This window comes from Sinocyclocheilus anshuiensis, unplaced genomic scaffold, assembly GCF_001515605.1.
Source record: "Sinocyclocheilus anshuiensis isolate Anshui unplaced genomic scaffold, SAMN03320099.WGS_v1.1 scaffold1744, whole genome shotgun sequence".
Taxonomy (NCBI): domain Eukaryota; kingdom Metazoa; phylum Chordata; class Actinopteri; order Cypriniformes; family Cyprinidae; genus Sinocyclocheilus; species Sinocyclocheilus anshuiensis.
In genome coordinates this window covers 39,882-65,424 of record NW_015555974.1, presented here as the reverse complement: position 1 = coordinate 65,424, position 25,543 = coordinate 39,882, and positions in this window count along the sequence as shown.

Genomic DNA, 25,543 nt, shown 5'->3' with positions numbered 1-25,543 from the left:
TGCAATAAACTTGACAGCATACTATTTTTGTATGAGTCACTTATTATGTAAACTTAGATATTACTGTAAGACCTACTGTAGATATCTTTACGAATCAGCCACTGAAAAGCTAATTTGCTGACCTCAAATCTAAATATTAGGAGAACAATATTGTCTATGGCAGTTACCACCCCTGAACCGAGGTAACCTTTTTCTTTCAAGCGCAACTAGCACCATTTCCTGTGAATGACCTTGTTGAATGTCTTGTTTGTTTAATTTCCTTAAATTTCAGAAAAAAAATCTGACACAACGTTACTTAAAACGTAACTGAAAACCCATTAAGTCTCCAAAGCTATAAAGGAGCAACATCTGAGCAATAAAATGTTAATCTGGGGTAATTTATCTTTGTTGTCGTAAAATAAGAAGCTAAAATGTGTACTTTTTGGCTGAATATCTGGTGCTGCAGATAGCAAACTGTCTTTATCTGCTCCTGAAGTCAATCAGCAAGAGATTCCGGTTGTTTCGGAGAGCAGAGAGGAGCGTAGTGAGTTTTGCTCCCTGTCTGCCCACTCACAGTCCAAGGTGACAAGCCAATATCCTCCTCCTCAGACGGCCCTCTTCCCTGACCTAGATTTCTCACAAAGCTCTAGGAAAGCCCACATACATGTTCACATGCTATCCCTTATTCTCCTTTCGTATGTTCCGCTCCATAATCTTTTGACATCCATGCACTCATGCATGCACACAATGATTTCTTTGCATTGTCAGAAAAATACTCAGAGACTTACATAAGCGGGAATGTAAGCGAATGCATCTGCGCACACACATATACCTTTAAATTCTATCTCAGTACTGGCAGGGAAAGTCTCCTTGAATGATAATATTCTCATTTGAGAGGAGACCGTCTACCGGCGGTGGAGGAGGGTGACATATATGGAGCGCGTGTAGACGACAGTCTGTTAAATATTCATGATTGTGCACTTGCGACTTGACATGTGTACAGCAGATGCTCATCGTGAGTATATGTGTGTGGGTATTTGCGTGTAGGTGGGGTGTGTGTGTGTTTCTTGTAGGTAAGGAAAGGCCATGGTTGAACTGAGTTGGTATGTGTGTGTGTGTGTGATTGTTGTGCATCTGTGCAGAAGCCGAATAGATTTTGTCTGGTACATCTGTTTGTCTTGATGGTGCACATTAGGGGAAAATGAAGGGGTTGGAAGGTACAAAATGGATCTGGCTAATGCATGCGCTCTTTACTCAGGCAACATAATGGAAAAGTGTATTTATCACACTGTGACTCCAGCAAAAAGTTGGCAGATAAAAGATACCTGTTGTTTTCACGTTTGTGATTTGGGTTATGGTGAATCATTTTTTTTTTGTGTGAGGTTTAAAATCGCAACAGTGCATGTTTATTATTTTTTTTATTTGTTGTACTATTAGGGACAAAAATATATTGTGGAGGTATATATTCACATAAAATAATGGGCCCTTAATGGGCTCTGGCCCCTTGCTTGAGAATGTCTCAGTTATGTCTGTAAATCTGGTTCCCTGAATGAAGGAACGGAGACGTTACATCGACACTGACTTTAGGGGTCTCACTTTGAAGCCCCAATCACCTTTGAGCATTACAAGAAAATTCTCAGATAAGAACTGACATTCTCTACTTGTTCAACCTCCACATCATCTAGTCAACTGTGCACATCATAAAATTAATTCCTCATTCTTTTGAACAAATTTGCAATACTTTGGTACATTAATGTCAATTGATCATACATAATCAATTATGTACAATTGTCTGCTGTTTCTTGCGTTAACAGTTGCTTATATCATGTTGATTAAAATATATTATACTGGTTCCCTTCAGTTAGTCATGTTCGACGTTACATCGACATTAACTGACGTTAGGGATCTCACTTGGGAGCCCCAATCACCTCTGAGCTTTAAAAGAAAAGGACAATGACAATTGGCGAGTGGAATTTGCATGCCAAGCCACTCCCCGTAGATACGGGTGTATATGATGGTGGCGTGCATCCACTCATTCAGGTTTGTGCTGAGGAGCCAAAAAGCATCCCAGCTTTCAGCGCAGTTCACGGTTGTGGCATGTTTGTCTTGATGGTGCACATTAGGGGAAAATGAAGGGGTTGGAAGGTACAAAATGGATCTGGCTAATGCATGCGCTCTTTACTCAGGCAACATAATGGAAAAGTGTATTTATCACACTGTGACTCCAGCAAAAAGTTGGCAGATAAAAGATACCTGTTGTTTTCACGTTTGTGATTTGGGTTATGGTGAATCATTTTTTTTTTGTGTGAGGTTTAAAATCGCAACAGTGCATGTTTATTATTTTTTTTATTTGTTGTACTATTAGGGACAAAAATATATTGTGGAGGTTTTTCAAAATGCTGGACCTCAGTAGCTGAGGTTTTGAGTAAACTGCATAAATTGTTGTTTTCTCTAAGAAATGATTTTATGTTGTTCAGAGATCTAATCCTCTTTAATTAGGATTTTTTTTTTCTAAATTCTGTCTCCGTTCCCTCCTTCAGGGAACGAGGGTTACATATGTAACTGAGATGTTCCCTATCAGTCAGTCACGCTCGATGTTATGTCAACACTGAAGTTAGGGGTCCCTATGGAAAGTGCCACATCATCTTCCGCTAAGTCTAAATGCCACAGGGTGTTGGAGGAATTGACCAGGATTCATCCGACGGGGAACTTATTAGAAGAAGATACACATATCCTAACTAAAGGAATTGCGTTGCAAGCAAGACACCGAGCCAGACCTCCCGCAAATTACCTGTTCGTACCCAACACACGGGAGGAAACTGGCTCCACCCAGAGTTTATAGAACTTTGTGAAGGTATTAGGTGTCACCCAGCCCACAGCTCTGCAGATGTCTGCTAGAGAGTATGTGGAAAATAATGTGTTTTTTTAACCTTAAACCGCATAAACACATTGCATTACACCAAATACACAACATAATGATCTTTTTAGCAACGTCATATGACCCCTTTAAGGAACAGGACTTCCGTGGGCGCTGGCCCAGTGGAGCATTCCTGACCATAATCCTCAGGTCTCACTTGTCCCTAACCAATGTGGCCCGAGATCTTTACGTCTAGAGGCACTGGACTGGGTAGAGCTTGATGGAAGCCTCATAATGAATGAGAGCCGTGACCTCAGCGTAGCGATGGACATGCGCTTGCAGTGCGGTCATGAACCATCCATGAAAGTCGTCTCAGCATGCTTGCGGCCCAGACACATGAGACAGCGATCGTATCCCTCATCAAAAGTAAGGAAACTACTGCACCCAGAAGCACATGGGCGGAAAGACATCTTGAAAGACACTCTCGACCGTGCAACCTGTAGGAAATTGCTCATGGCACTTATCTGTTCTGAATAGGGCAAAGACACCGCTGAATGCACTGTCTTAAGGCAGCCGAGAACCTCCTGCCGACTGTCAAGTTGTTTCTTGAATTTCTCTTGATAGGAGAAAGCACACTCACAAAGCGATCGGCTCCGAAGCAAAAATCTGAATGAGTGGATGCACACCGCCATCGTATATACCCTTATGTACGGGTGAGTGGCTTGGCATGCAAATTACACTCGCCAATTGTCATTGGCTGTTTCTTGAAAATGCTCAGAGGTGATTGGGGCTCCCAGGTGAAACCCCTAATGTCAGTGTCTACATAACATTGAACATTTGTTATGTTATATGTTATAACATTGAATTTAGTATTTTATTTTATTTAAAAATCAGTGTCAATACGCAGCAGGTTTGACAACATGCCCCATGTCAGTAGATTATTATTATTATTTTTTAAAGACTTTAAGGTTTGTGTCTATTCAGAATTGGCCTTTAAAAATAAATCTATCCTGAGAAATATTCATTATAGTAAAACTGGGGACAACAATCCTGGGTCTTATAAGTAATATAGCCATTGCAGCTAATATAAAACAAAGTTTAATCTGATGCTCATTTCTAGACTTTTAACCATGGAAGGCTGTGGTGCCACAGTAATCCATCATCAAGATTGTAAATCAAAACCTGATGAGTGTTATCGATTCATATCAAACATGTGTAATGTGGGGTTTGGTGATTGGGTTTTGTTTTTGTTTCATGTTAATGTCCATGTCTTTTATTTTGTAATTGTTTCCTGCTGTTTGTGTTTAAACTGCACTTGGGTTCTTCACTACACTCGCCTTCAGTGGATTGAATTCGTTACAGAATACACGACCTCAATAATGAACCCAGCAGTTTCACGCCTCCTCTGCCTTCGTCAAATTAACAGGCCTATTGAGGATTATGTTCAGGACTTTTGTGGACTCTGGTTAAGTCAAAGTTTACTGATGTCATGTCTACAAATTCAAAGCCTGATCACATCATGTCTGCCAAGCCAGAGTCTGATAACATCATCTCTGCTACCCCAGGGCCTGCTCACGTCACATCTGCCAAACCAGAACCTGCTCCCGTCCTGTCTGCTACGCCAAGTCCTCTTCACATCACGTCACGTCTGCCAAGCCAGAGCCTACTCACATCATGCTGACACATCAAGAGATTCTTCACAACATGGCCGAAGTCAAGTCAAGTCTGTGTCTCTAGTCTTGTCTGTTTGGATTATGTTTGGATCACTGTAAATAAACTGCACTTGGGTTCTTCACTACGCTCGCCTTCAGTGGATTGAATTCGTTACAACATGACTCTGCAAATACTTCATGGTTCATTTACACAGAACCACACCATTCGTCTATGCTTCAGATAATTTTTACTGTCATTCCAGAGAATCACAAATTACTAATCAACTCCTGTTCCATTACTGATGAGTTTATATTTTAGCCACTTTTTTAAACTGCAGATTGCTCATAATTGCAGAAGTCCTTGCGGAGACACATTTCAGTCTGGAAGAGGCTGGAGGTTGAGGAACAATGTGTGAATCCCTTAAATTTGCCAAGTCTCATGCTTCAGTATATTCCTGAGAACGTTTGAGAAGATCCTGAGGTTTTTTTTTTTCGTTTTTCCTGACTAAAGGAATAGATGTGATGGAAGGCTGCTTGTGGTAGGATGATATAATTAATTATTAATTCCTTACATTTATATAGCGCTTTTCTGGGCACTCAAAGCACTTTACATAGAAAACTCCTCAATGCAGCATCCACCTGGATGATGCGACGGCAGCCATATTGTGCCAGAACGCCCACCACACACCAGTTCATTGGTGGAGAGGAGACAGAGTGATGAAGCCAATCAGCAGATATGGGGATGGTTAGGAGGCCATGATGGTCAGAGGCCAATGGGCGAATTGGCCTCTGGCCTCTGACCATATACTGTACCTATCTCAAAAAAAAAATACAAAAGCGGTACCCTAAATTACAAAAGCAAAAAGGTAGCTCTTTGTACCTTATTTACCTCTAAATGGTAAATATTAGTAACTTAAATGTACATATTAGTCCTTTAAAATGATATATTAGTGCTTTAAAAATATGTATTAGTATTACCTAAAGGGTACAGTCCCACTCATAGTTTTGTGTCATAGTAGTCATAGTTTTGTGTGTAGACAGCACTTTAGAACTTCTAATGCAAAGACAAATTGTTAGCAACATCATGCCTTATGTTGCCTTCCACAGATTCTTAGACAGCATCACATGAATAGTTTGCAATGAGGGCTATCCCAGAATTTCAAGCACAGTGAAGAAATCATCCCAAATGGAGGACAAATTGAGAAAAAAAACTATATACGTTTCCAGTATAAATTAAGTATTCAAATATTTGGTGTCGGTTTTTTGATGATTTTGAAAGTCAAACAAAAATACAGAATTTAATACAAAATACAGTTAAAAAACAGTAATATTGTGAAACATCACAATTTTAAATAACTGTAAATAATTGTAATTATTTTAATAAAATGTTAAATGTAATTTGACAAAGTGTGGCCAAGTAGTGTCCCATATTCAGAATTTGTGCTCTGTATTTAACCCATTCAAGTGCGCACACACACAGCAGTGAACACGAACACACACAAACCCAGAGCAGTGGGCAGCCATTTTTTGCTACGGCGCCCGGGGAGCAGTTGGGGGTTTGGTGTCTTGCTCAAGTGTCTCACCTCAATCTTGGTATTGAGGGTGGAAGTGTCACTCCTCCCACTTACAATCCCTGCCGGTACCCAGACTCAAGCCCACGAACCTTTGGGTTATAAGTCTGACTCTTTAACCATTAGGCCACGACTGCCCCTACTTTATTCCTATGATGGCAAAGCTGATTAATATGCTGATTTGGATCTCAATAAATATTTTTAATTATTATCATTGTTGAAAACAGTTGTGGCTCCCACTTTATATTAGGTGAATTTAAATACTATGTACGTAATAATAAAATAATAAATAATAATAAAATCAATTGTTAGGTACAATGAACCTATTGTGTTCATGTTGAATTGCATAAATGTTGCTGCTATTGAGGTAGGATATGGGTAAGCTTAGGGGCAGGTTTGGTGGTTTGGTTAGTTTTAAGCGGTAGAGGTAGGGTCAACATCGTAATTATAGATGTAACTACAGAAATTAATTACAGATGTAATCACAGGTCATATTTTGTATTAAGTAAAATGTAAAAACATTTATGTAAACAATAAGTGCATTCTATCAAGTGATTAATAATTGCATAGTTAAGGACTCTTAATATAAAGTGGGTGCGTTGTGCTGCTTAATTTAATTAAATTTTGTTTTATTTATTAAAACATTTTTTGTGGAAACTTTGATAGATTTTGTTCAGGATGCTTTCATAAATAGAAAGTTCAAAAAACATTTCTTTAAAATACATGTTTTTGATATTTGTTTGTCACTTTTGATAAATTGAATGCTTCCTTGCTGAAAAAAAAAATAGTAATAATAATAAAAAAACTTACTGACTCCAAACTTTTGAATGTGTTCTATATTGTTCTGTACTGTTCTGTTCTGTCTGGGTTTAGTGTTGTTAGTTTAGCAACATGCTAACATCGGATATTGCATAATTAATTGTGTATGCTCATTTCCTTATTTTTACATTTTTATTACCTTTGCTGTCATCTATCGCATATTTAAAGTTAATCTTTAAAAATTGTAATATTTTTCTTATTATATATTACAATTCCATGATGGGTGAATTCACTTGTTGCATTTAAAATTATTGATATTAGTTTAGTTTTAATTTATTTTTAGAAAATTGTATATTTATCGGTTATTGGCCATAACATGCACAATATTTATCATACCGGACAGATATTTCAAATCGACGTATCTCTAGTTAGGATGCTTTCCTCAGAAGGCAGCATGGCAGCTCATCAGATTTTGTAAAGCAGTGGTGGTATTTTCTATTTTGTACCCCTTTGTAAATATGAACGAGGCTTATTTTTATATTTTGGCCCACTAATGCACTCAAGCAATTACAGTCTCATTAGAACATGTCCTATGCTCAGGGCTTTAAAAGTGGTGTGATGGGCCTGTATCAGCGGGGCACTTCACCACCAGCAGAGAGCAATATCACACACTTGCAGTCGCTGGGGGGTCAGTATGACTGTGTCTTATCAGAACATGAGGAATAACAGCCCTGAGGTTACACAACAGGGAAACAAGGAGTCATTGTTGTGTTCACGTGTTTGTGGGTGAAGTCTGAGCCAGCAGACTGTTAGTTGAGAAAGTTGGCCAAGCTGGATTTATAAATCCAAACTGGTATTTAAGTTATGTATTTTTATTTATTGATTTATTTATTTTTGTTTTGTGTTTGTGATCAAATTTGGGGCAAATTTACTCACTTTTTATTCAGAAATTTAAGATTACATTTTAAAATGTCTCAGTATTTGACTTTTTATCATACTGATAAAATGTTTGCTGTTTAAAATCTGACTGCCAGTCATATCATTGTAATTTATAGTTTGCAGTATGTACAGTATAATATTAGTTTTCTTTTTGTTTGTTTGTTGTTGTTGTTTTTAAATAGCATGATGCAATAATGAACATTTCAAACATAAGTGGTGTTGTGTTTATCTGGCCTCATTAAATTGCATTTTTACTTCAGAAAGTAGTGTCCAGATTTGCGTACAAACGTCTTTTGGCACTCCGATCAAATAATGAGTATAAAAGATAATCTAAAAAGGTGTGGATGTCGTTCTATAGATCATTTGATATATTGGAAGTGGCAGGTCAAGTCGAGTGCATTGCGGGATGCAATATTTCACATATTGTGCATGTATACTGCACATTTTGGTAGATCATTTGGATATTCATTAAATTGCATTTAGATTTCCTAAAAGAATTTGCAGATTTCCTCTCAGACCTATTAGTTTATGTTGATAAAGTGCTAATTGTCGGAGACATTAACATTCATGCTGATAATACAAATGATGTGTTAGGACTTGCATTTACAAACTTAATTAACTCTTTTGGGGTCAAGCAAAATGTCACAGGACCCGCTCATCATTTTAATCCTATGCTAGGTTTAATTATATCGCATAGAATTTATCTTACTGATATAGATATCTGCGTTATCGTCCGGGTAGAACTATTGTTCCAACCACTAAAGATAGATTCACAAATTCCCTGCCTGATTTGTCTCAAATGCTCTGTGTACCCATCAATGCACATTAACTAGATGAAATGACTAGCAATATGGGCACTATCTTCTCTAATACATTAGAAGCTGTTTCCCCAGTCAAATTAAAAATGGTTAGAGAAAAATGTACTGCGCCATGGTACAACAGTAATACCCATTCTCTCAAGAAATAAATTCTTTCTTTTCTTTTCTTTCTTTCTTTCTTTCTTTCTCTCTCTCTCTCTCTCTCTCTCTCTCTCTCTCTTTCAAGAAAGAAAAGAAGAATTGCTTGGGAAAACAGTATGTCCAGCTATAGACAGGCTCTAAAAGCTGCCAGGACCGAGCATATCTGCAAACTCAAAATAACCAAAAACAACTCAAGGTTTTTATTTAGCACACACTCAGATGTCACCCGAACTAAATATTCCCTCACAGTTTAGTAATAATCAACCCATCAATAATGACTTGAAATTTCTATGAATTTCTTCACTGATAAAATAGAAAGCATCAGAAATACAATAACAAATGTAGAGTCTACAGCGTCTTGTAATTTAGCTTCATTCATCGCACAAAAAGAAAAATGGCAGTGCTTTACAACTATAGGACACGAAGAGCTAAATAAACTTATCACTGCATCTAAATCAACAACATGTTTATTAGATCCTGTACCCACTAAATTACTGAAAGAGTTGTTACCTAGCTGAAGAACCGCTTCTCAATATTATTATCTCATCGTTATCCCTAGGTCACATCCCAAAACCATTCAAAAGACCCATCTCAAATAAAATTTTAGAAAAAGTTGTGTCTGATCAATTGTGCTCCTTCCTGCAAAAAAAAAAGAAAATTATATTGAATTTCAATCAGGTTTCAGGCCCCATCATAGCACAGAAACTGCACTTGTTAAAATTACAAATGACTTGCTTCTTGCTTCAGACCAAGGCTGCATCTCATTACTAGTTTTACTTGATCCTTGTGCTGTGTTCGAGTAGATAAGACATACTCATAGACAAAACTATACGGGCAGGGCCTAAAATTAACACTCGCCAAGTGCCAAATGCGAGTAAAAATCAGGGTTGGCGAGTATATGTAACAGTGTCAGTCGCCAGTTGGCGGGTAAAACTTTTACGAAATATGACAATGCAATGTAGTGGGAACAAGAAGATTAACTTTTCCCTTCTTTATTCTTCATAACCCGAGAATGTGGCAACACATACCTGGGGTTACGCCGCCTAAACGGTGCAGTGAAGTAGGCTATCATTTGAAAGGTTGCTCGTTCGGCTGTACACAGACGCTGAGCCGCATTAGACAGTGCACCAGTAGTGCTTCAACGGACGAAAACACACAATGGTTTTGGCGAGTAACCTAGTAAACGTAGTCTTAAATTAGTTATAAAGTCTTAAATGACCGTAAAGAGTTTGGAGAAGATATGTGTCAGATTCGCGTCATGTGCATGAGGTTTTAAAGAGACAGCGCTTATTTTAAAGTAAAACCTGCTGAAGTCTGTCATTGATGTAAATCAAAGAACAAAAGAAAAAGAGAAATCACTCGACTGCTCTAGTCGCTGATTAACTTTTGTAGCTTGAATAAAGATTAATCTGTATAGTTTATGCATATACAATTTATAGTTTATGTGAAGATTGTTTTAAAATCACTTAATATTTCAGAGCCTCCTATTAAATGTTAAAAATAATGGCTTTCAATTATACTGTAATGTTGAATGGCTATAATTAATAGGTAAAATTGAGGGAAAATGTATTTAATAGAGACACCAGTAGCAGTATCAATACTTCATTAATAATATACTACTTAGGAAAAAGATGCCATTTAAACATATTTAGAATATACTATATTTATGTTGTTTCTACATTAAAGGACAACATTGTAGTAGTAATGACTGCCTGTTTTTGCAAAAAGAGTTTCATGGACGGTAAACAAACATTTTGTCCGGTAAATTTTATCACGTCACCGGCCATTGGTATGTGTGGCAAAAAGTTAGTTTTAGGCCCTGTATACGGGTATTCAAGGGCAAGCTTTAATATGGTTTAGATGTTACCTGTCCGACCGTTATCACTTGGTTTATTTAAACAGGGAATCATCTAAATTAATGCCAGTATAGTATGGAGTGCCGTTAGTTTTAGGCCCTGCAGAATATACTACTTAGGAAAAAGATGCCATTTAAACATATTTAGAATATACTATATTTATGTTGTTTCTACATTAATTTGGAGGTTCAGTGTGAAATTGTGACTATAAATATGCGATTAATCATGATTAATTACAGAAAAATGTGTGATTAATTATTTTTTTTAATCGATTGATAGACAGCACTAATGTTTCCGATTTCAATTTAATTTCTAATTTTATAGGTCCCCCCAGAAAGAGACCGAGACGGCCACCACCCCCTTGGCCCCCTTCAAATTTTCAGTTTGATAATTCACCTTGGTAATATTATTAGAAAATACAGGATTAGTTTCCATTGTTATGCGGATGATACTCAACTATATATTTCAAAAAGACCAGATGAAACTTCCAAATAATCTAAGCTAACAGAGTGTGCTAAAAATTTAAAAGATTGGATAATTTTCTCCTATCAAATTCAGATAAGACAGAGATATTACTTATTGGACCAAAAAACCGACACAGAATCTCTTAGATTACAATTTGAATCTAGACAGATGTACTGTTACTTCCACTACTGTCAAAAATCTGGGTGTTATATTAGACAGCAACTTGTCTTTCGAAAAATCATATTTCACATGTTACAAGAACAGCATTCTTTCATCTTAGAAACATTGCCAAGCTATGTTTCTACACTGGCTACCTATTAAGTTCCGTATCAGTTACAAAATATTACTACTTACTTATAAGGCCCTAAATGGTTTAGCTCCTGCGTACCTAACTAGTTTTCTATTACGCTGCAATCCATCACGCTCACTAAATTCGCAAAACTCTGGACTTCTGGTATACCTAGGATAGCAAATTACACTAAAGGAGGTAGAACTTTTTCACATTTGGCTCTTAAACTCTGGAATAGCCTTCCTGATAATGTTCAGGGTTCAAACACTCTCTCTGTTTAAATCAAGATTAAAGACACATCTCTTTAGCCAAGCATTCACATAATGTATCTCATAACCTTGTCCTTAAATCATATCTGATCAAATGCACATTATCGTTCTTTGCTTGGTTTATCATTTTTTGCTTGGTTTGAAAAGCAGCTATGCCAAATTTTCTCTATTTGCTTTTCTGTTTCTGCTATGGGATGGGCATCCCGAGGTAACTAGAAATTACACAAGCTTCAGTCTGGATCCAGCCCTTACAAAGATCCGAGATGACTGTACACCTGAGAAGAGATGATGCCAACCCCTCAGAGGACTTCAGATGATGACAACCCTGAACCAACATATAATCATTGTTGTTAATAGTGTTCACCATTTGTTTGAATACATGTCAATAACTAACTGCATGATTTTTACTGTACATTTCTGCCATACGGACATCACCTTGACATAGTCACCATTAATAGATTTTGTAACAGTGATTCAGTAGGATTTGAGGTTAAAAATCCATGATATCATATGGATCAGGCATCATATCAGAGGCACAGCAGCCTCAGTCTCCCCAAGCAACCCGTGAATCGGCAGTGCATGCGTTTGCAGCTCAAATCAGGCTCGGGGTTTGTGTGTCTAGAATTAGAAGCAGTGTGCAGTGAGGTGTTGCATCCGCTGCTACATTCACACTGTTGAGGAAGCGTTAAAAACTCCAATATTGTGTGTATAGTTCAGGTTCCTTCAGACAGGGGGACCATTATTAGCTTTAGATGAACACTGGTAGTGCTGCATATTATATGTGAGTGCCTTGAAAACTCAGTGGAGGAGAATGAATGTGCTGCTTTGTCTGTGTAATGATGTCCCACCGCTCGCTTCCACCTGTTCGAATTCGCCATGTATTGTGCGATTGTGTGTAAGAGAGGAATACAGGTGTGGGAAGAGAGAGCGGTAGACTAAAAGCTAATGATACCATCAGCAGCCCTCGACTCTTTGAAGAATCTTCCACCACTGTGTGCTAGTAAAGTTGACAAACACTCCATCACTGTCAGCTCTCAAATTCACAGGGAAAGCCTGTTTCCTCCATTCAACACAAATCTCATTTAGCCCTTTTGTGTCTGTCAGTCTCCAACAATTTCATTTTGACAGGTAAACACAAGAAAAGGTAATCGACTCATGCTAGATACAAAGAGGAAATACTAGATCAACTTTGCGTTTCCGTCTAGTGTACATTTGGGATATTTTCCCTTTCCCATTGTTGTATTTTTTTTTAATCTAGGGTAATTAAACCACCATCATCTTATTGTGCCATTGAGGGAAAACTCCATTTAGGAAAATAACAACAGCATAAGGGTGGGGAGTATCCAAAATCTTAAATTGCAAATTAGAAATTTTAAATTGATGGAAAATATTGCATTGCAAAAGTACTCTTCTTAAATCATTTTCTTAATTTTTTATCAAATTTTCCCATTTGTCTATTTTTCAGAATGTCTAAAAATCATTAAAACAGTAAATGTATTTAAAGCAGTATTCAATAACATATTAAGAATTGTTTTCAAATGTATCTTGTTTACACAGGCAAACAAAATACTCTTGAAAAAACAAGAACAATTAAAAAATGAGAAAAATCTGCTTGTGCATTAAGACGCCTAAATATATAAAGTTGTTTCTTATGCAGTGTTGCTTCTCAAGTCTTGTTTGTAAGAAAGTAAATAATTTTTTCAGTGCATTATTTAAGCACACGTCTCCATTTGCTTTCCATTTAAAGGGGTCATAGGATGCTACGTGCACTTTTACACTGAAATGTGTGTTGGCAGTGTGTGTACACAACCACCCTATAATGATAAAAATCCACCCAGTATTTTTTTTTTTAATCTACTAAAATCTGTACCCCTTTCTCAAATTGAGCCGATCTTAGATGCCTGTCTGTGTGACGTCACAAAAACAGGCCCCTCCCATGATAGTTTGATTGACAGTAGCGTTTCAGCACAGACTGGACTGGCATCTTATCTTAGACCCGCCCTGAGTGAGCTGTCATCAGCCCACCATTGTTTCACCGCTGGAGCAGATGTAGACAAGAATGACTCCTAAGCGATTGAGGTGTTCTGTTGTTGGATGTAATAATGAACACAGCAGTCGTCATTTACTCCTGACATCTGAGCCGCTGAAGATGCAGTGGTTTACCTTTGTTTCTGAAGGGAATGCACCCCCGATCTACCAAAATATGTCTATGTTCGCGCAAATCATTCGTGATCCAGCTTCACCTACAGAAGAAGTGAGTAAAGGTTTTTTAATGAATCTTTGCAAATCGCCTTTCCCAATAATGTGCTAATTAGATTTTAACCAAACTATGTTACAGACTTTTCATTAAGACCCTAAAGAATCATATCAACACAACTTAGATATTAAAGAGTTATGATTTGTGATCTTTATTTCCTGTGGGTTATATTCTACGCCATTTAAGGGATAGCCCACCCAAAAATGAAAATTCTGTCATCATTTACTCAACCTCATGTCATTCCAAACCTGTAGAAGATATCTTGGTAAAATTTTGGCAACCAAGCCATTTTGACATTATACAATGCATGTCCCATTGACATTATATTGTTTGACCATACAGCTAAAACTGTCTGATTAAAATATCTTCTTTTGTATTCCATGGAAGAAAGAAAGTCATACAGGTTTGGAAAAACATGTGGGAGAATAAACAATGACACTGCATAGCAATTACAAAGAGAAACAAAAAAGAAAGAGTGAACGTTACGTTATGTTGTTTTCTGTAAACAACAAGGGTCAACTCGAGAGCAAAGGCTTGTTTTATGCAAAATCTCAAAGCAAATTGTAGTTATACAATTTTAGTTCCAGCTCTGTATTTGCACATTATTTTATGTTTCTTTGTGTAAATAGCATCAATCAGTCATGCATGTCCATTGATAACTGCTCAAATGTTCATGGTAAAGCAACATATGACACATTTGTCACATTTCTCTACTATTGCATGCTATATAAAATCATCATACCACCCAGGACTATGTCAGAGTAAATGATGAACAGTATTTTCATTCTCAAGAAACCCCACCTGGGTCATGCAGGTCACATTATATTGAGAGCTCGTTTTATTGCACAGTATTCCGCCATTATATTAGATGTTCCGCAGTGTGTTGAGACTCTCAAACCTGTAATTGCATTTTGACTAGTCCCACTGGCTGAAACCCAGCATCTGAGCCTTAAGATAATTGACTGGCTGTAATGGAGATGAATAAAACTTCAGGAGAATGAAGGCAGCTGGTACATGTGAAGGAAAAAAAAAGTGTTTTGCTGTCAAAAAAAAAATAAAAAGAAGTCAGTTTTCTCACACCTCAAATGTGTCTTTGTCTTGAGGGAGACTTGTAGACTAAAATCTGATTTGTTGTGTTTGGGTTTATGGTAAATGATTGCCATGAATGTTTGCTTTGTCGAGGAATTATTTTCTCAATGCGTAAAACAACACGTCTCGCAATATAAAGATCCCAGAGGACAATTTGTATAGAACTGTTACTGAACGCTTTGGTTTGTAAACGGTGCTTGATCTATGCATATTTCTTTTCTGATCCAGACAAGACGACATTTCACTGGAGAAAGCAGTATAATGGATAGTGTTAGTTTAATTAATTAATTAATTGATTTTTATGGGTTATATTTTAAAATATGCTGTAATGCAAAACCGAATAAGTTAACATTACATCAACTGAAGTGCTTTTTTTTTTCCTCTGTAAACTGCTGGGTCAACTCTTGAGCAAAGGTTTGTTTTCCTCAAAATCTCAAAGCAAACTTTAGTTCAAAAAGCAGTGACATAAGAGCAAATACATAAGGATGACAATAAAAGATTGTTTGAAGATCAAGGATACTTTAACCCAGAACATTACTCTTAATTAACTTATGGTGAATTATGCATAAACATTATGTGAACCAAAGGAAACCTCTTTGACCCATCTAGCCTATGCAAGAAGATACTAAGATACGATTTTCCTTTCCCTGTTTGCTCAGATATAAAAAGCTGGGTTAAAATTCAAAGTTAAATAACCATCTGGAGGGAGATTTGTGGTGAAGAGCAAAACACTCACTATGTCAGGAGAAGCAGAGTTAACAGAAGCCAGAGGCTACGTCCAAGTTTCCACACTGCAGCTGTTTTCTTGGCATTACAGATATTTCTTAAGACTGTGGGGGATGCTGATGTTTGTGAGATCAAGGACATGTTTTTGCAAGATGTTTCTTGAAGAAAAGTGTATTTCTACATTTAAAGCAATAGTTCACACAACAGTGAACATTCTGTCATTTGCTCAACTTCGTCATCCCAAACGACTGCTCTTTTCTCTAGTAGCCTATTGTCATTGATTTTGTAACAATATTTAAGTATAAACAAGACAAATTTAGCTAAGAAGCACTTTTTTAGAGAACGTACAGTGTCTTGGATATTGTATATTACATAAAACTCATACATACATACTTGATTCAGGAAATTTGTACAAATTAAACAATTTTTCTAAACATACCATTCAAAAGATTGCTGTCATTTAGATTTGTTTTTCTTGTCGTTTTAAAGCTATTCATATTTTATTCAGCAAGGATGCATTAAATTGATCAAAATTGGTAGTAGAGATATTTATAATGTTAATAAGATTTCTATGTTTCAAATAAATGCTTTTATTTGCTGTTATTTTAAACTTTTACTTGAACTTTCTATTCATAAATGAATCCTGGAAATAAATGTATCATGGTTTCTAAAAAATATGAAGCATAACTGCTTTCAACATTGATAACAATAATAAATTCTATGAGAAAAATCAGCATAATAAAATTATTTCTGAAGGATCATGTGACACTGAAGACTTGAGTAATAATGCTGAAAATTCAGCTTTACCATCATAGACATAAATTACATTTTAAAATATATTCAGTTAGAATACAATTAAACTTGCGGTTTCAATTCTAATAATATTTCACTTTTTTGTGTATTTTTGATCAAATAAATTCAGCCTTGATGAGCATAAGATGTGTCTTTCAAAAAGATTAGAGAATCTTAGTGACCCAATTTAAAAAATAAATAAATAGATAAAACAACAAATATAAAACTACATTAAAAAATAAAAAAAATACTAATTTTGAGAAGATATGCTTTTAAACAACTACAAAAAGTATTTTTTAAAATAGCAAACATTTTAATATTTTAATATTTTAAGACCCATAATTTTTTTAACAACCAGAAATTTGCTAGTTTCAAGAATTCTCACCAACAAGTTTTTTCTTGCCTGACTGTGAGACATTTTGCTTGATTTCAAGACATTTGTTTTCTATATTGAAATGTCTTATGCTTGTTTCAATTGGGCATTTTTCATAGCAGATTGTGTTAAAATGTCTTGAATAGAACTGTAAATAGCTGCTCTTGTCTCCCACTGAAGAAAGACAGTATTGTGGGTTTGGAACAACATGAGGGTGAGCAAATAATGACGGTGTTCTCACGTCATAATAACATGACAAAAATATCAAATATTTATGTTTTTCTCTTCATAATGACTACAACACTTCCACTCAGCTGCAGTGCATTTTCACCTTTTTACCTCATTTCATTCTTTCTCTGCTTCGTTTCTCTCTCCCTTTGTCTCTTTCTTGTCTATTTCAGAGCTTAAGGGCCTGTAGCTCTGCTTATCTCTGCTTCTGTTAATCAGCACAACCTTTCTGTGTGCTTTGTTGGTGACACAGAGGCTGGCATAAAAAAGATGGTTCTCAGCATCTGCGTGGCTTCGCGCTTTCTCTCCCAGCGCCTTTCGATTTCCATCGCAGGAAAAAGGCACCTCTGTAGATAGCGGACGCTTCACGTTTGAAGTCTGTCATCGGCGAAGAAGAGGAAAAGGGATTTGTGGATGAGGAACCCTACCTTTCATCCCACGATGCCTTGCCCTGAGGGGGGTTATCCTAATTAAAGCACAGGCATGCTGGTATAGGATGGCATAGAGGCGCATGTAACTGTGGGTATTCGGCCCTGGTGGAAACTGGCACTGGTGGAGGAAAGAATCTCTGGGTGGTGGACTTCAAGATCGCTTTCTCTTTTTGGTCTTGTTTGAGGTTTTGATCTATTTGGATTGTAAGGTATCATGGCCTCATGGTCAGCTATATGCTACAGGGATAAGATCTTGAATCTGTGGCTTAATTGCCCAACTTCTGCTAAGAAACTAGGAGGGGAGGGTTCACACCGCATTCTAAATCGATTGCTGCACACTGCCATCTTAAAGCATGCCTCTAATTGCATGAGGGCCTCCCTTGTGTAAACCCTACACAGAGAACTAGGAGAAACTCCAAATGTCAAAAGTGTAGGAGGCTTTGAATGGGATCTCTTGAAAACTTTGTTCCTCAAAAAGACTGCTTTTCAGATATCCCTCAAAAAGGTTACATTATATGTAGATGAAAAGCCAAGTAACATTAATTTGAGGACCAAATCCAGTAAGTTCATTCCATCACTATTGCTTATAAATAGTTTGTTTAAACCCCCAACCCTAAGCATTAAACTGTTAGCTTATAACTAAATAAATAAAATGACTCCTGGGCTTGTTCACGATGAATGCGCTTTTACAGTCCACTGTGCTGCTTTCTTTTTATTTTATTTTATTTTATTTTTACTTCACTTTACTTTACTTTACTTTACTTTACTTTACTTTACTTTGCTTTGCTTTGCTTTGCTTTGCTTTATTTTATTTTGAAATGAATGTATTTTATGCTCACCAAGACTGCATTTTTAAAACTCAGTAAAAATGTCAATATTGTGAAATATTCTTACAGTTTTACATAATTATTTTCTATTTTAATTCATTTTAAAATACTATTTATTTCTGTAATGGTAAAGCTGAATTTTTAGCAGCCAGTACTTCAGTCTTTAGTATTACATGATCATTCAGAAATCATTCTAATATGCTGATTGGTGCTCATGAAACATTTCTTATTTTTAGCAATGTTCAAAACATTGATGCTTAATATTTTTGTGGAAACTGCTATACTCTTTTTAGGATTATTTGATGAATAGAAATTTCAAAAGAACATCATTTATTTTAAATAGAAATCTTTTGTAACATTATAAATGTTTTTACAGCCACATTTGATGAATTGAATGCATGTTTGCTGAATAAAAGTATTAATTTAATTAGAAATAAACTGACCCCAAACTTTTGAATGGTAGAGTGTGTTTGTTAGATATTTCTGTTTAAGTTGAGTCTTTCATTGTGTATTTCTGGAGTTGCTGCCTAGTGTTCCAAATCAATCACTTGGTTCCTTGACAGTTAGGATGCCGTCTTTGTGGGGAGCTAAAATGTTTATGAGAAAGATGAAATTCTGATATGATTTTAACAATCTCTCAAATTTAACACAAAACGCCTTCAAAACAGCCACCACATTCCACAAATCCAGCCAGGAAAAGGAAATCGAACCTAAAGCATATTAAAAGGACAATGTCCCTGAGGTGCTGATGCCATTTGCACTACAATTGTCAACTATATATTTCCTTTCATGCCGTTTTTCATTCTGTTTTTATGTCTGCTTCTGTGATAAACATGTCCAGTTTCGATCCGGTGTGACAGTGTAATTGAGTGAGTCGCACTTCTCTCGGCGGGTTGACCGTCAGGAGGCATTTTGGTCATTCTCTTGCTCTGCTGTAAATCCCAGCGCGGCCTTGACTCGCTAAACCTGTCTTCCAGCCTATTTTTGCCTCACCTTGTGTTTATTTTCCTCATAGCGCTTGGCAGATTTTTCCATGTTCTTCTCTGTGTTTTAAATGGCGAGTGGCTTATGTCATAACCTGCACGACTGGCCGTACCCTCCGTGAATTGTAACGCTTTTCGGTTTATGTCTCTCCTCCCGTTCTCTTTATTTCCTGCCTCCGTGTTTATAGCTGAATTGTGGGAATGAGACGTGCAACCTTAGCTTTAGGACAGATGGTCATGCAGCATGACAGGCGTGTTTCCATTACCCTTCAAATTGCGCAATTTGAAATTGCGAATTGAAAATAGGCCTACGCCTAATGGAAATGTGTCAATTTCGCAAAAACGACCATATATCGCAAAAAAAGTTTTTACGCTTGCATGAGGTGGTTTTTCAGGCAATGCGAAAAAGGAATAATTCGCAAAACTGCAATGGAAACGTTTTTTTCTCGCATTTACAGGTCACATGGCGTATGTAAAAAGTCATATGATCATTCTTCAATGTACTGTAACCTCCAAGAAACACTTCATACGTGGCCACTCTCCAGTATAAGGGGCTTTCCCTATCATTAATGCTTATACAATTTACATTACACACGTCTGCGGTGCAGTGTGGCTCTGATACGGCCACTGAAGCTGATTGCGGCCACTCTAGTCAATGCTTGTGTTTATTCTAGCCGCGCCACGCACGTTTCTGAAGCGGCTCTCTATGCTGCTTCTGTAAAGACACACGATACGCCTCCTTTGAATAAATATAGGCAAAATCCATCAAAATTCCACCAAAATCCGTTACCATGACTTATCGCGAGAGGCAAAAGGTTATGTTTTAGTCGCATAACATTGGTTAATGGAAACGCCGTCATTTCTCAATACTTTTTTATCGACATTTATAAAATATCACCAAAGTTTTTTGCGCAAATCTGTAATGGAAACGCGCCTAATGAGGCCAGAGAGAGGCAGACAGAAATGGCACAGTAAAATCATTTTAAGATAGAAAAAAAAAATTTTAACTTGTAGCACCTTTAAGTAAACACCTCCTTTATTTATTTATTTATTTTTGTGTAGGAGAGAAAATGTATGGAAGCTAATTTCCGGCACAGAAGAACAATATATATATAAAGGTATATAAAGGTCATTGCGACTTTTTATCTCACAAATTGGACTTTTAACTTGTAAGTGTGAGATATATGGCCTGTCCAAATACCCAAACTTTGCACTTGACCACTTGACTGCTTATATCAGGGGTTTTCAAACTTTTACCCCTCATATTTATAACAGTGTTTAAGGCTAAAGTTTAATGTGGGTAGGAGGAATGAACATAATATGATTGTTTTATTGGTGCAAATGGTCCCCATTGTATATGTACTTTTTAATACTACAGCATAATATAATTAAATTTACCATATTTTCCGGGAAGTTGCACCAGGGGGAAAAAAACTAAACAAAACATAAATTGCACTGGTGTGTAAGTCGCAGTTTACTGTTACCTTCAGAAATAATTTAAATACGGAATAGGTCTAAGTAAAACGAATTTTAGGGAGAAAAAAACATTATAAACACTAACATGAATTTTACTTCGCCTGTAAACAATACTTCTAAATTGTTTAAATTTAGTGGCAGTCATAACAGAACAAAAATAAATGCATATATATGTATAAAAAAATAATAATTATAGTGCCGTTCATTACAAACAGCATTTATTTTAAAAGCTATGTCCATTGGCGCCGATCCAATGGACATAGCATAAAACAAGAGATAGTCTCCTTTCATTTTAACCAATAAGAAATGGATTGCAACTTTTACGACTTTATTCTCGCATTTATAGTTAATTTGAGGCAGTTTTTGGAGTTATTTTAATGGCAAATGTCGAGAGTGCATTACTGTAATACGAGAGGGCACCAGCACAAATCTCTCTTGCAGCAGGCTTGATCTCCCATATAGTGATCCATGACTCTGCACTCTCTCATATAGGCCTATTAAGTGTTTTATAACAAAAAAAAAAAGCTTGTTTTTTGCACCCACCGACAGAAAAATTATTCGTTGCCTATTGCTATGTCCATAACAAACTAAACTTACTTACTAAAACTGAAACATAATCACGTAGTGGGCTCTATTAGTCTACTTATTATGTAAAGAAGGCTTTGTACTTCTCTCATCTCCGAATATCTACTAACAGTATCCTTCACATATGCAAAAAGAAAGTGTTTGGAAAAACACCACGGAATACCGATGCTCACGCTGACCGGCAAAACCTACATATTGTACAACAGACAAGTTCATTGAGTCACCAAATGTATGGTTCAGTACTGTTTTTGTTAATAAAGCACTATTTTAGTTTTTGTTCAGTATCAATTTTAAAACTATTGGATAATTAATCAGTATCGGCCAGTGTGGTCCAACCTAGCTATCGATATCGGCAAAATCCACTATCGGTCGACCTCTAGTAAAAATGTACAAGTCAACTGTATGAAATGTAATCTCAACAAAACAAAACATAAGTTGCATCGGTGTGTAAGTCGCATTTTACTATTACTTTCAGAAATAATTTAAATACTGAATAGGTCTAAGTAAAACGAATGTTAGGGGAAAAAAACATTTATAAACACTAACATGAATTTTACTTCAAATCGTTACTCCAAATCGTTTAAATTTAGTGGCGTTCATAACAGAACAAAAATAAATGAATATATGTATAAAAAAATTATTATAGTGCCGTTCATTACAAACAACATTTATTTTAAATGCTATATCCATAACAAACTAAACTTACTTACTAAAACTGAAACATAATCACGTAGTGGGCTCTATTAGTCTACTTATTATGTAAAGAAGGCTTTGTACTTCTCTCATCTCCGAATATCTACTAACAGTATCCTTCACATATGCAAAAAGAAAGTGTTTGGAAAAACACCACGGAATACCGATGCTCACGCTGACCGGCAAAACCTACATATTGTACAACAGACAAGGTGCAGTGTGGCTCTGATACGGCCACTGAAGCTGATTGCGGCCACTCTAGTCAATGCTTGTGTTTATTCTAGCCGCGCCACGCACGTTTCTGAAGCGGCTCTCTATGCTGCTTCTGTAAAGACACACGATACGCCTCCTTTGAATAAATATAGGCAAAATCCATCAAAATTCCACCAAAATCCGTTACCATGACTTATCGCGAGAGGCAAAAGGTTATGTTTTAGTCGCATAACATTGGTTAATGGAAACGCCGTCATTTCTCAATACTTTTTTATCGACATTTATAAAATATCACCAAAGTTTTTTGCGCAAATCTGTAATGGAAACGCGCCTAATGAGGCCAGAGAGAGGCAGACAGAAATGGCACAGTAAAATCATTTTAAGATAGAAAAAAAAAATTTTAACTTGTAGCACCTTTAAGTAAACACCTCCTTTATTTATTTATTTATTTTTGTGTAGGAGAGAAAATGTATGGAAGCTAATTTCCGGCACAGAAGAACAATATATATATAAAGGTATATAAAGGTCATTGCGACTTTTTATCTCACAAATTGGACTTTTAACTTGTAAGTGTGAGATATATGGCCTGTCCAAATACCCAAACTTTGCACTTGACCACTTGACTGCTTATATCAGGGGTTTTCAAACTTTTACCCCTCATATTTATAACAGTGTTTAAGGCTAAAGTTTAATGTGGGTAGGAGGAATGAACATAATATGATTGTTTTATTGGTGCAAATGGTCCCCATTGTATATGTACTTTTTAATACTACAGCATAATATAATTAAATTTACCATATTTTCCGGGAAGTTGCACCAGGGGGAAAAAAACTAAACAAAACATAAATTGCACTGGTGTGTAAGTCGCAGTTTACTGTTACCTTCAGAAATAATTTAAATACGGAATAGGTCTAAGTAAAACGAATTTTAGGGAGAAAAAAACATTATAAACACTAACATGAATTTTACTTCGCCTGTAAACAATACTTCTAAATTGTTTAAATTTAGTGGCAGTCATAACAGAACAAAAATAAATGCATATATATGTATAAAAAAATAATAATTATAGTGCCGTTCATTACAAACTTTAAAAGCTATAAAAGCTATGTCCATTGGCGCCGATCCAATGGACATAGCATAAAACAAGAGATAGTCTCTAACCAATAAGTAAAAAACTAACACCCAGTATAATGAATTACTGAGTAATGAGAATGTTTAAATATGTTAAGCATTTGTTGCATATGTGTATGATAAGTTAGCCTGGTTATCATTTGTAAACAGCGATGAAAATGTGTTTTATAAAAATAAAAAAAAATGCTCGTTTTTTGCACCCACTTGGCAGAAACATAAATCTATGGCTATGTCCATAAAAAACTAAACTTACTGAAACTTAACCACATAGTGGGCTCGCAAACCTCTCATTCGGCGTGAATCGTTTCCATGAGAGAATCGTTACGCAGTCTAACATTTGGTTGCTAAACTATTAGGCTACTTATTATGTAAAGAAGGCTTTGTACTTCTCTCATCTCCGAATATCTACTAACAGTATCCTTCACATATGCAAAAAGAAAGTGTTTGGAAAAACACCACGGAATACCGATGCTCACGCTGACCGGCAAAACCTACATATTGTACAACAGACAAGTTCATTGAGTCACCAAATACCTTTTGTATGTTTAGTTGTCTCATTTAGTTTGCTGATGATGAGGCTGTGATGTCAAGTTGCAATGCTAGAACTGATATGTTGTGTGCGCGCCAGTTTGGATTCCTTATATCACCGGGAAAATGTGATATCCGTCAGATAAGAGCAAGACAGCATTCAAAACGGTCTATTTTTATTTGTGTACCTTCAAAATGACAGTGAAACATTGTGCTTTTGTAAAATAAAGAAAACAAACAAAATGCGCTTGCCGTATTGGTCTCTGTGAACTTCTTACTAAAATGAAGAAAAACTCAGCGATACTTTCTACTTGTCAAACAGACATGAGAAATATATTTAGCTATATAAACCTTGAAGTGCACACTTTTAAGTGTTTACTCTTTGCTTATTTGAAATTAATGCATTAAATAAGTCACGTTGGAAAATAAATTATAGCACGTTTATAGAAGATAAAAAAACGCAAGTTGCAGTCCAGAAAATATGGTATAGCAAATTATTTTGCGGACCCCCTGGCGTTGCGTCACGGACCCCAGTTTGAAAACCCCTGGTTTATATGACGTATTTCCTGTATTTGGTCCAAGTGTTCAAGTGAGCATGAGGACCACAAGTGTGTATAGAACATTTACATTTTTCTATTAACTTTTCATTACCTGATGGGACAAACCTAGGCTTATAGTGTTGTAAAAATGTGTTTGCAGAGTTTTTATTTTTATTTTCAATAAAAATTTTAAAATCAACTTCTACATGTCTGTTCAGTAACAGATGACACAATTTAATTTTGTGGTGCTTCTAATTAAGTGATAAAAAGCAGTTGCAAATGTTGCACAAAATAAATATCACCACTACTCAATTGCACCAATAAAACGTGCAACTCTTTGTTTTGCTACCAAATTATATGTAATACCTAATTATTATTAATATTTAACTTATATTGGAAAGGTTTCCGTGACCTCTCACGAGATCTTGGCAAAAAGTCTCACAATTTATTTCCAGAACATAATACATGATGGGATACACTAAGCCTAAGATAGTGTGGATTTAGTGTGTGTTAAAGGCACAGCGCTTTGGTGTTTTTAAGACCTGGGACAGTCTTGCGCACTTACTTCCTGTCGCTCGCACACGCTCTCAAGTGGCCAAGACCGCAAGTGTGGGTATTTGGACAAGGCAATAAACTAGCAATTGAGTCTATGGCTTGCTGTGAGATATAAATTCACAATTCTGAGGGGAATAAAAAGTGAATTAGGAGGTTATATATTGCAACTGTGAGATATAAACTCACAATTCTGAGGAAAAAAGTGAGTTTTTGTGATTCTGACTTTATTTCTCAGAATTTTGAGTTTACAACTCACAATTAATAACTTACAGGTGAATTCTGAAAAAAAGACAAAATTGTACATTTTAACTCACAATTCGGCCTTTTTTTTTCTCAGAAAGTTGAGTTTACATCTCACAATTAATAACTAGCAATTTTAAGAAAAAACGTCCAAATTGAGAGATATAAACAAAAAATTGTGAGAAGAAGTCAGAATTGAGAGTTTTAAACTCACAATTGTGAGTTTACATCTTGCAATTCAGATTTTTTTTTCTTCAGAATTTTGAGTTTACATCTTGTAAT